The 11,404-nt window shown below is 38.0% G+C and overlaps 1 pseudogene; it reads right to left on the bottom strand.

The window, feature by feature from the left end:
• Positions 1-10,179: 10,179 nt before the first annotated feature.
• On the bottom strand, positions 10,180-11,101 carry LOC119800303 (annotated as a pseudogene).
• Between the last annotated feature and the right edge of the window lie 303 nt (positions 11,102-11,404).

Raw genomic sequence — 11,404 nt, 5'->3', positions numbered from 1 at the left:
GAATGGGATGGTTAGGATGGAGGAGAGGGGGTATGGGAGCAAGGAAGTATATATCTTAATTAAGGGAGCCATTTCAGGGTTAGCACGAGACTGAACTCTAGAGAGTTTCCCAGGTGTCCAAGGAGATGTTTCCAGCTTGTTCCTTGGGCAAGAGAGGAAAGAGTGCCTAAACTGGCCTTGTCATATAGCCACACTGAAGATTATCTTTCATATCACCATAGAAATTTCATCTGGTGATGGATGGAGATAGAGACAGAAACCCACGTTGAGCACTGGACTGAGGTCCCAAGGTCCTAATGAGGAGCAGAATTATAGCAAGAATTATAGTTACAATACTTGGTCCATTTTACATTTTGTAAATTAAATGAAACATTCTGTTATTTATCCTATTTTGTGAGTATAAAGTTTTATATCTAATTCATCCTTAATCATAACTAAGTAAAATTACAATTATAACTATCTAGTCTCCAACTACATCAAAAACCATAGAATAAATAAACAGGAAGTGCATTGTAAGCAACTTCCAAAGTTCTAGAAATGACAGAGACATCTTGCTGCCTGGACAATCACCCAAAGTTCTTTTGTAACATCAGGGCATCCTTCTTCAGGTCCAGAGCATCTTGCAGACTTTTTAGTGAAGCAGAAAATTTCAAGATATGTTATGCCTTTTACTGGCAAAGTTCATCAGTTGCTTTATTCTGTGTTCTGCAGTTTCTTCTTTGGAGAAGGAACCCTGAAGGAGCATCCTGTCTCATGTAAAGTTCAGCAGTCACTTTTCTGTGGGTCTTGCATGTCCAGTTCATATAGCATACCATCAAGCATCCCAGGCAAGAGCAGTTTCTTGCACAAATTGCTAGTCTTTTTACATGAAGGCAAATTCCATAATGAGTTTCTTTGATACCAATAAACCTCTCTGAAGTAACTGGTGATGTCAGAAGCAGACATGTCTTACTGTTGAGAAAAGCATAAGTTCTTAAAACATTTTAAATGCTATATTCTATAGGTCTTTGAAAGGTTTGAACAATATCTATCCATCTGAAATATATCTCTGTACATCTAGAACCTAACTAAAATAATTACAGCTTGACTATTACAGATGACTATCTATCAATCTATAATCTTTATCATTACATTTTAAATGAGCTGTATAATTATAATACCTGAAATAAGACTAGAAACCTATGTGTAACAAAATTGACCTTAAATTTTTATCAATAAACCAAATTCCATATCAACGTAAACTATTCTATATCATCTCCCACTTTTTGCTTTAGAAAGACCTTGACTTGACCATTAACCATATATAACCAACCCCTTTAAAATTAAAACATTTATAAACAATATTTGAGAATTTTGGTATAGTTTTAAAGACTACTTCCTGCTGATTAGGGGTGCTGTTTATCAAGTATTTTATGGGGTATCCTGTGTGGCTGTTCCATCTCAGTCAACAGTCTTAAAGCTATCATGAATTTTGGACCACCAGGTCTATCACTTCAGAGGGTCATGTTTGATCAAATCATATTGACTGGTAAGGAATCCACAGCTTTTTATCCTCTTTGGAAACAAAATAGGAACCTCTTTTCCAAAGTAATAGGCCCTTAGACTTAAATTTTGAAGTAAAAAACCTTTGAATTATATATGCTGGTTTAGATTAGCAGCCTATACAATAAAATGTCTCTCTGTAATTAGTTCATGCACAGTCTAAAATTCAAAGAAAACAATAATATATATAATCAAGACTCTGTATATTTTCCAACTTTAGGTGAAGTTTTAAACTCTTTTTTATTTTAATTTTTGGTTTTTGGGGACAAGGCTTCTGTGTGTATTGCAGGTTCTCTGGCAGAAAGGGCAGGGCAGAGCAGGACCTGCCATACTTTCCTGGGGCTGAGAGGAATGGTGAGTGTTGATGACTCAGATCTCTCCCCTGGCCAGCAGGGAGAAACACACACACTGAGTCAGGAGTCTGCCAAAGCAGGAGCTTGCTTAATTGTATTAGGCAGAAACATATCAGCTGAGATGAAGGTGGGAACCCTGGGATGGTCCGAGTTGGAACAAGGAACAAGGGCCAATAATATTCTACCATGTTAGTGGTGGCAGGGAAGAGGCAGGCCTAGGTAGGGTTGTGCTGAGTCACTTCCGGTGTGGAAGTTATAGCCAGAGACACATCTCCAAACTTGAGTTAGACTCGGGAAGTTACAATGGTCCTCATGCCCAGGCCTCATGAAGCCAAACAGTGTATCTTTGGCTGTCCTGGATCTCACTCGGTAGACCAGGCTGGCCTTGAATTCATAGAGATATGCCTGACTCTGCCTCCCAACTGCTGGGATTAAAGCATGCACTACCATGTCCAGTTACTCTATTTCTTTTTTAAGTACTTTATCCTTTTTCATTTCTCTCCCAAGACTACATGTATTTTTACACACACTGTAAACCTTTTAGAGTTTTTTTATTTCTATATGTGTCTGTCTTTACTGTGTATCTGTATCTTTTTATGAGCAGATGAGTTTTTAATCTGCTAAGCAATATGGCTAGGATTAAAGGTGCAGCTTTGGCATTGGCTCCACCCATTTCTTAGCTTTTTGAGAGTTTAGTTTCATGGTAGAGGTACTGGTTAAATACAGATTTACTGAGACAATTCTGTGGAGTTTCTAGATCCAGGCCACTACCTAGAAGCCTGATGCTGGCTGCTCATAAGTACCCTTTAAGTGGTGGCAGAGCCTCTTAAAAGAACTGCAAGGTTTTAGCCTCCAAAGCTGAGTCAGGAAGCCTCTCTTAAAGTATCCAGCAAACAGAGTCCACCCAATACTGCTACTAAGAAGCTGTGCTTGACTATGTTCTTTTCTCTATAGTATCCTTTTGCTAAAGCTTCCTTAAGCTTTATGTGGAAATTCTTGCCAAATGTTTGGGTGTCATTTATAGACAGAAAACTGCACTTTTGTTTCCCAGGCATCCAAACCCAAATAATCACACAGAAACTATATTAGTTATGACACTATTTGACCCATGAATCATACATATTTCTATCTAGCTATTACATCTTAAATTAACCAATTTCTATTTGTTTATGTGTTGTCATGCAACCATGGCTTTACCTCATATTCTATATGACTGGTTTCCTCAGTGGCTGGCTGGTGTCTGTTTTAGTCTGCCTTTTCTCTCCATATATCTCTGTTTGGACTTCACACATGGCTTTACTCTGCTAAGCCATTGGCCAAAACAGCTTCATTCATCAACCAATAAAAGCAACCCACATACAAAAAGACATCCCACATTAGCCACGTGTTTGCATAAGCTCAGGTCAGCTGTCTCTGTGAGTTCCTCAACCATGAACTTGACCCCCCCCACCCGACTTAGATAATCCCTCCTCCTTTTCTTCAGAAAGACTCCCAGAACTCAGCCCAGGGTTTGGCTATGGATTTCTGTATCTGCTTACACCAATTACTCTGTGATGAAAATTAGGGTAGTCACCAATCTGATTATAATAGATAATCACTTCAGTCACCCTCTCCACTATTGCTAGTTGTCATAGATGGAGTCATCCTTGTAGATTCCTGGGAGTTTACTAGAACCAAGAGTCTCCCAAACCCTCCCTCCAAACCCCATCTGCCTCTTGCACACATTCTGTCCAACCTGCTCCCGCAAGTTCCCATCTCCCATCCCCCCATGTCCACCCTCAGTTTACCTAGGAAATCTCTTCTGTTTCCCCTTTCCAGAGCAGTCCATGCAGATCTCCTTGGTACCTTAATGTTATCTAGCCTCTCTGGAGCTGTTGATTATAAGTTGATATCCTGTACTTTACTTCTTTTTCTTTTTTTTTTTTTTTTTTTTTTTTTTTTTTTTTTTTTTTGGTTTTTCGAGACAGGGTTTCTCTGCAGCTTTTTTAGAGCCTGTCCTGGAACTAGCTCTTGTAGACCAGGCTGGCCTCGAACTCACAGAGATCCGCCTGCCTCTGCCTCCCGAGTGCTGGGATTAAAGGCGTGCGCCACCACCGCCCGGCCTACTTCTTTTTCTTTATTAAAAATTTCCACCACCTCCACTCCTCCCATTTCCCTCCCTCTCACCCTACTCCCCCTCATTCTCCCTCTCCAGTCCAAAGAGCAGTCAGGGTTCCCTGCCCTGTGGGTAGTTTAAAGTCCTACCCCCTCCATCCAGGCCTAGGAAGGTAGCATCCAAACAGAAAAGGCTCCCACAAAGCCCATCCATGCAGTAGAATCAAAACCCAGTGCCATCATCCTTGGCTTCTCAGTCAGCCCTCATTGTCAGCCATGTTCAAAGAGTCTGGTTTGATCACATGCTCCATCAGTCCCAGTCCAGCTGGCCTTGGTGAGCTCCCATTAGATTAGCCCCACCTACTTATGAGTAAGTATATACCATGTTTGTCTTCCATGGTCTAAGTTACCCTAATCAGAATTATTTTTTTTCTAGTTTCATTCATTTGTCTGCAAATTTCAAGAGGTCATTGTTTTTTTTTACAGCTGAGTAATACTCCATTGTGTAAATGTACCACATATACCTTACCCATTCTTTAGTTGAGAGGCATCTAGATTGTTTCCAGGTTCTGGCTATTATAAATAATGCTGTTATAAACATAATTGAGCAAATGTCCTTGTAGTATGATTGAGCATCCTTTGGGTATATACCCAAGATTGTTATAGCTGGGTCTTGAGGTATGTTGATTGTCATTTTTCTGATAATCTGCAATATTGATTTCCAAAACAGCTGTATCACTTTGTACTCTCACAAGGAAGGAGTTTTCCTTATTCCACATCCTCTCCAGCATAAGTGGTCATCATTGTTTTTGATCTTATCTATTCTGACACATGTAAGGTGGTATCTCAGAGTCATTTGGATGTGCAAACTTCCCTGATGACTAAGGATGTTGAACAATTCATTAAGTGTACTTTGGCCATTTGAGATTTGGCCATGTTGAGAATTCTGTTTAGATCTACATCACATTTTTAATTGGATTATTTGGCATTTTGATATTTATATTTTAGTCCTTTGTACATTTTGGAGATCAACCCTTTGTCATATGTTGGATTGCTGAAGGTCTTTTCTCATTCTGTAGGCTGTTATACTGTTTTATTGACAGTGTCCTAAGCCTTACAGAAGCTTTTCAGTTCAGGAGGTCCCATTCATTAGTCTCAGTGCCTGTGTTATTTGTGTTATAATTAGGAAGTAGTCTCATGAGTCAATGGGTTCAAGGCTAATTTCTACTTTCTCTTCTATCAGCTTCAGTGTAACTGAGTTTATGTTGAGGTCTTTGATTCACTAGGACTTGAGCTTTGTGCATGGTGATAGATAAGACTATATTTGCCTTCTCTACAAGCTTACATCCAGTTATGCCAGCATCATTTATTAAAGATGCTTTAATTTTTCCATTGTATAATTTGGCCTTCTTTGTCAAAATTCAGGTGTTCATAAGTATGTGGATGTACATTAAGGTCTTGATTCAATTCCATTGATTCACATGCCTGTGTTTATGACAAAACAAAGATGTTTTTATAACTATAGCTCTAAAGTAGAACTTGAATGAAGAACTTGTGATGACCCTAGAAGTTCCATTATTGTACAGGATTGTTTTAGCTATCCAGGCCTTTTGTTTTTCATATGAAGCCAAGCATTGGTTTTTTTGAGGTTGGTAAAGAATTGTGTTGAGATTTTGATTGGGGTTACATTGAATCTGTAAATTGCTTTTGGTATAATTGCCATTTTTGCTATATTAATTCTACCCATACAAGAGCATGGGAGATCTTTCAATTTTCTGATATCGTCTTCAGTTTCTTCCTTTAGAGACTTAAAGTTCTAGTCATATAGATCTTAAACACCTTTGGTTAGAGTACCCCAAGATATGTTATATTATCTGTGCTATAGTAAAGGGTATTTTTACTCTGATTTTTTCTCAACCCAGTTATCATTTTATATAAGTGGGCAACTAATTTGTTTAAGTAAATGTATCCTGTCACATTACAGAAGGGGTTTATCAACTGAAGAAGTTCATTAGCAGAATTTTCTGGTCCATAAGTACCTCTATCATCTTTATAAAGCTATTAAGTTCTTATCTTCTGTGTTATCTGAGTTGGAATGTTCAGGTCTTGCTGCTATAGGACCACTGGATTCTGGTTGTGTCATATGTCTGAAGAGGGACACTAAAAAGAAATCCACACTAGCTCAGAATTAAATATAATAAAGGGTTATTTATTTAGGCATAGGCTTACAGATCACAGTCCTCTGCTCAAAAGGAGAATCCAGCAGCATGAAGACAGAGGGATCCCACACTGTACATAGGCATTTATAGTATAAAAGGCCACGCCCAAGTGGGAGAGTAACTTAAAGATTACTGGCTGAAGGATATTCTACAGCAATTATCCTTTATCTTGTTGAATGAATTCTATTTTTCCTGGTTCTATAAGACAGATCTCTCTGTGTAACAGTTCTTCCTGACCTGGAACTCACTCTGTAAACCAGACTGGCCTCGAATATTGAATGTATTCTTACATTGGCTCTTAACCATATTTTCAAGCTGGGGTAGGTGGTGCTTGTGCCTATAGGAACTGCTGAACTTCCAACTGGTATGGTGGTTCTTTTGCCTATAGGGTCTGCTGGTGTTGCCAGAGAGGGTTGTCTGCAGAGAGGATGCTGGGGTAGAGGTGAATGGGTAACAGCACTGATACAACCTACTGAATGTCTTTCAACTGCTGCCCTGCTACTGGGATATATACCAAAACAGTGGAATTCCACCAGGGTTGGGGAAGGCCCAGCTGCCTTGCTGGGGTTGAGGTGGGAGGGGGAGAGGCATGAGATATGTCCTGGACTTTAGGGCCTTGAAATTGGGTTAGGTTAGCTAGGAGACCAGTCATTCATCTGTTCTTCCAACTGATGTAGGTGGTTCCTGTGCCTACAGAAGCTGCTGATGTTGTGGGCACAGTTGGCCAAGAGGAGGATGATATGGTAGGTGGGAGTGGTGGCATAATGGGTTCTGTAAGAACAGATGTAAGTGGCTGGCAGGGACGGTGGTACAACCTGGCCACAGGTCTCTTACCTGCTGGCCTGCTGCTGGCATCTGCACCAGAGTATTGGGATTCCCCCAAATCTGGGGGAAGGGCTCAGGTGCCATGTTGAGTCTAGAGTGGAAGAGGAAGAGTTATATTTCTTAAATTTAGTTTCATCATGAAATGTCTTTATCCATCTTTTAAAAAAAATACTGTATATAATGATCTGGGTGGCATCTGTGGTCTCTTGGAGCTTTTAGAACATTCTTCTAGTCCTTTTGATTTTACAGACTTTATTGAGAGGCCAGGTATTATTCTAATAGGTCTGCTGTCTTCATGTTATTCGGCATTTTCCTCCAGTTTTAATGTTCTTTTTTTCTATATGTTTGTTGTTTTGATTATGAGTTTATATGGGGAATTTTATTTCCAGTTCAGTCTACTTGGTGTTCTGATATGCTTCTTTTAATTTGATATGAGCCTTCTTTACTTTATGGAAATTTTTCCTATGCTTTGATTGAAAATATTTTCTGGCTCTTGACCTGGGTTTCTTCTTTTTCCTCTATTCCTATAACTCTTAGATTAGGTATTTTCACAGTATCCCAGATTTCCTGTGTATTTTGAGTCTGGCTTTTTTATTTAGTATTTTCTTTGACTGGGCTCTCCTTTTTCTTTCTGTCTTATCTTCAAGTTCTGAAATTTTCTCTTCCATTTCTTGTATTTACTAAGTAAAGCTTGTCCCTATAGTTCTTGTTTTAGTTCTTAAAATTTTCATTTCATGTTTTACCTCAGCTTAGGTTTTCTTTGTTGACTCTATTTTCATTTTCATTTCTTTATCTGTTTTCTTAATTTTATTCCACTGTTTACTATATGCATATTTCATAAATGGTAATTTGTTCCTTTTTTAAGAACATCAAATTTTATGAATGTTATTTTTAAGTCTTTGTTCTGTGCTTTAGCTATAGTTACTTTGAACTAGAGAGTACATACTGTTATAGATGTTATTGATTATGTATTTATACTAGTGTGTATGCATTTTGACTTGAGATGGTTGTAATTTTAGATGCTGATATCTGGCATTAGCTTTGTTCTGTGTTTTGTGGATACTGTTTCTTACTCTCATTCTTAGTAGCTGTGGTGGCTGTGATTGGTTTGGTAGTAAATGCTTCTGCAGTACTGCCATACATGGCCATTGGGGTTTTCTGCTAGAATGTGATTTTAGGTATTGGAAACAGACAATTAAAACATGTGTGGCTTAGATGGAGAGTTTGCGAGGCTCCAAAGGTAGGAGGAAAGCAGAGTGTGCCTAAAGGCCTTTAGGAATGTGGCCAGACAGGAAATAGAGGCCTCAACAGATAGTCTGGTACAGGGGTGGGGAATAGAAGGTGAGATTGGAATTGAAAGAAATGGGGTAGAATGAGGATGCCCACCTTATCCTCTGGCCTGTGTGGCTGATGGATTTCTAGGAAATGTTTTTGGAGCTGGAAGCTAAGACAAAGGGATGTAGTCCTGATGAAGGCTGTAAGACATCTACCTGTTTCACTGGAGGTAGGAGCAGAGAGTCCATTCCTCAATTTCTCATGTTTTATGCAAATCTAATTATTGACTTTCAATGGTACAATATTGGAAAGAAAATCATTTTACATAAAAGAAACCCATGATGGTGAAATACAGTGACATTATTTTTTAAAAGCACTCAAAAAGATTCTTACTGAGTAAAAAACTGTTTTTAATCCAAAAACTAAGAAGCATTGAAGTTTACCTAAGATGTTATGAGACATTAGTATAGTTTTCCTCTATTTAGAATAACTAAAGCCTATAAAAATATCTAAGGATTGTATTACCTAAACATCAAAGTAAAATTAATACTTCATGATGAAGAAATCACAGTGTTTGATTTTCCCAGTCTTTCTATTACTGGAAAGTCATGCTTTTTGATAGTACCATCTACTTTTATCCAATTTTAACTTAAATTGTGTTTATTTTATTAATATTTCCTTTCAGTATACAATTCAAACTTGGTAGTAGACATGATAAATGTACCTTTCATTAAATATATTTATTAAAATTTGCAAAGTAAATAGAATCATTAAACAAAAATGCATTAAACAAAAGTTATTAACAATACACCATCCAGAAAACATAAAATACTGATATATTAAGAAATGATGTTGAATTTGTAAATTTTATACTCGTATGTACAAGCATGTTAATTCACCTCAAATAAGACATATGGAGTCAATCTTACATTCTTCTGCCTTTGTTATACATTTCTCAGTGACTTGTTGATGCAGCTTCATGGACTCTGGGAACACAACAACCTGTAAAGCTGTGGAGGACTTCAGAACCTGAGAGGGCCAAGAGCATTTTGAGTCTCAGCTATCTCATGCTTCATGTCAATGCTCATCCATAAACTTTAATTCTCTCACTTCAAATAGCAAAAACACTATTTTGATAGTGTACATTATAACATGATTTGGAAAAACATAACGTATATCACAAGTAAACCCAGCAGTAGGTACCTTATTTGTTATCTGAGGTGATAAGTGTCAATCCTATGTAGGTATTGTCATAAATTGAAATGATTTAGTTAAACATTTTTAAAATATAAATAATAATATAAATCCAACAATTTGCACCTCCCTTTCTTCCTACTTCACATGTATTCATTTTGTTCTCTTTCAAATTCAGTGCCTTTGTCTTTAACTGCTGATATTTCTCCTGCTCTTAAATTCTTTTTCTTTCCTAAGGATGAGGCCTACTGCACTTTCCCATTCCAAATTAGCATGACTATTCATTTCTCCCTTGTTGAGGTTCTGTTCAGGCAGCCTCATTGAGAAGTGTGGTTCTCTGACACTTCTAAAACACAATCTCAACAGACTGACCCCCTTAAATTGGTTTATGTGCACAGATTTTAGGTGTTGATTACATTCATATTGTATGGTCTTGTTCAATAAAGTGCACCATTCAGCCCTAGAATAGTTTTATCTCTCCAAAAACAAAGTTTTGTGCATTGTAAAAACTAAACATTAACCATATATGCAAACTCAACGACCACCAGTTTATCAGGCAATTTTTGTGAAGGATCAGTTAGTAATAATGTGCTAGACATTAACTGGGATTTATATGTATAGTTTATACACATACACACACAAACACACACACACAAACTTATAAAGAATTTCAATGATTACAATGCTCTTCTAAAAATCTTTCTTAGCACAGTTTTAATGTCCTTGTTCCTTAGGCTATAGATGAAAGGATTCAACATAGGTGTGACCACAGTGTACATCACTGAGACCACTGCATTACTTGTTGGAGAATGTGACAGAGAGGAGCTGAGGTACAATCCTACTCCTGTCCCATAAAAAGGAAAACAATAGACAAAGGAGACCCACAGTTGGAGAAGGTTCTGAGCTTCCTACTTGATGATGACGTTGTGATGGAGGAAACTATTTTAAAGTAAGAGAAATGATTCCTGAAATAGGAAGTAACCCAAAGAGTGCACCTACACAGTATCTGACTATGTTATTGGTGATTGTATCAAAGTGGGCAAGTTTAAGTACTTCACAAGGGCCACAGAAGAAGTTGGATATTTCAATAAAATCCCCACAGCTGGAAATATTTATGACTGCTGCATAGTGGAACAGTAGTTCTGCAAGGCTAATGAGAAAAGACCCTAGTAGTGGGACACCACAGTGACTGGGATTCATGATAACCTGGTAATACAGAGGATGGCAGATAGCAACAAACTGGTCATATGCCATCACAGCCAGAATCATGCTATCCATACATCCAAAAATTATAAACAGTGACATCTGTGTAATGCATCCCACATAGGAGATGACTCGGCAGTGAGTTTGGATGTTCACAATCAGCCTTGGAACAGTAGTGGAGATGAAACCAATATCAACTATGGACAGGTTGGAGAGGAAGAAGTACATGGGTGTGTGGAGATGGGAGTCAGAGCTTACTGTCAGAATGATGAGCAGTTTTCAACACAGGGCCAAGAGGTACATGGACAAGAAGAGACCAAAGAGAAGCATTTGGAGGTCTGGATCCTCTGAGAGTTGGATGAAATGGAATTCTGGCACAGATGTTGAGTTTCGCATGTTTTTATTTCTAGGACATCTTTAGGAGGAAACAAAAATAGTGTAAGCATTGGTACCAGCATGTATATAGACTTTATTTACAATTTGTGTCAAGTAGTACACATATTGACTATTTTCTCAAGCCTGTTGTGACTTCATTAATAATTTACTCAGTTGGAGCACATGCCGTAGTCTAAGTAGTGTTTTTGTTCTTAGCTCATGCGTTATCTCTTATAAGAGTCAAATTGCATACAGTGATCTAGTGATGTGAAGCCAGAATTACTGTAAACAGTTGGCCTATAGTCACAGTTCAATAAAGCAAAC

Source organism: Arvicola amphibius, chromosome 13 (genome assembly GCF_903992535.2).
Source record: "Arvicola amphibius chromosome 13, mArvAmp1.2, whole genome shotgun sequence".
NCBI lineage: Eukaryota > Metazoa > Chordata > Mammalia > Rodentia > Cricetidae > Arvicola > Arvicola amphibius.
Note: the sequence above shows the minus strand (reverse complement) of the source record. Positions and strands in the feature narration are given on the sequence as shown.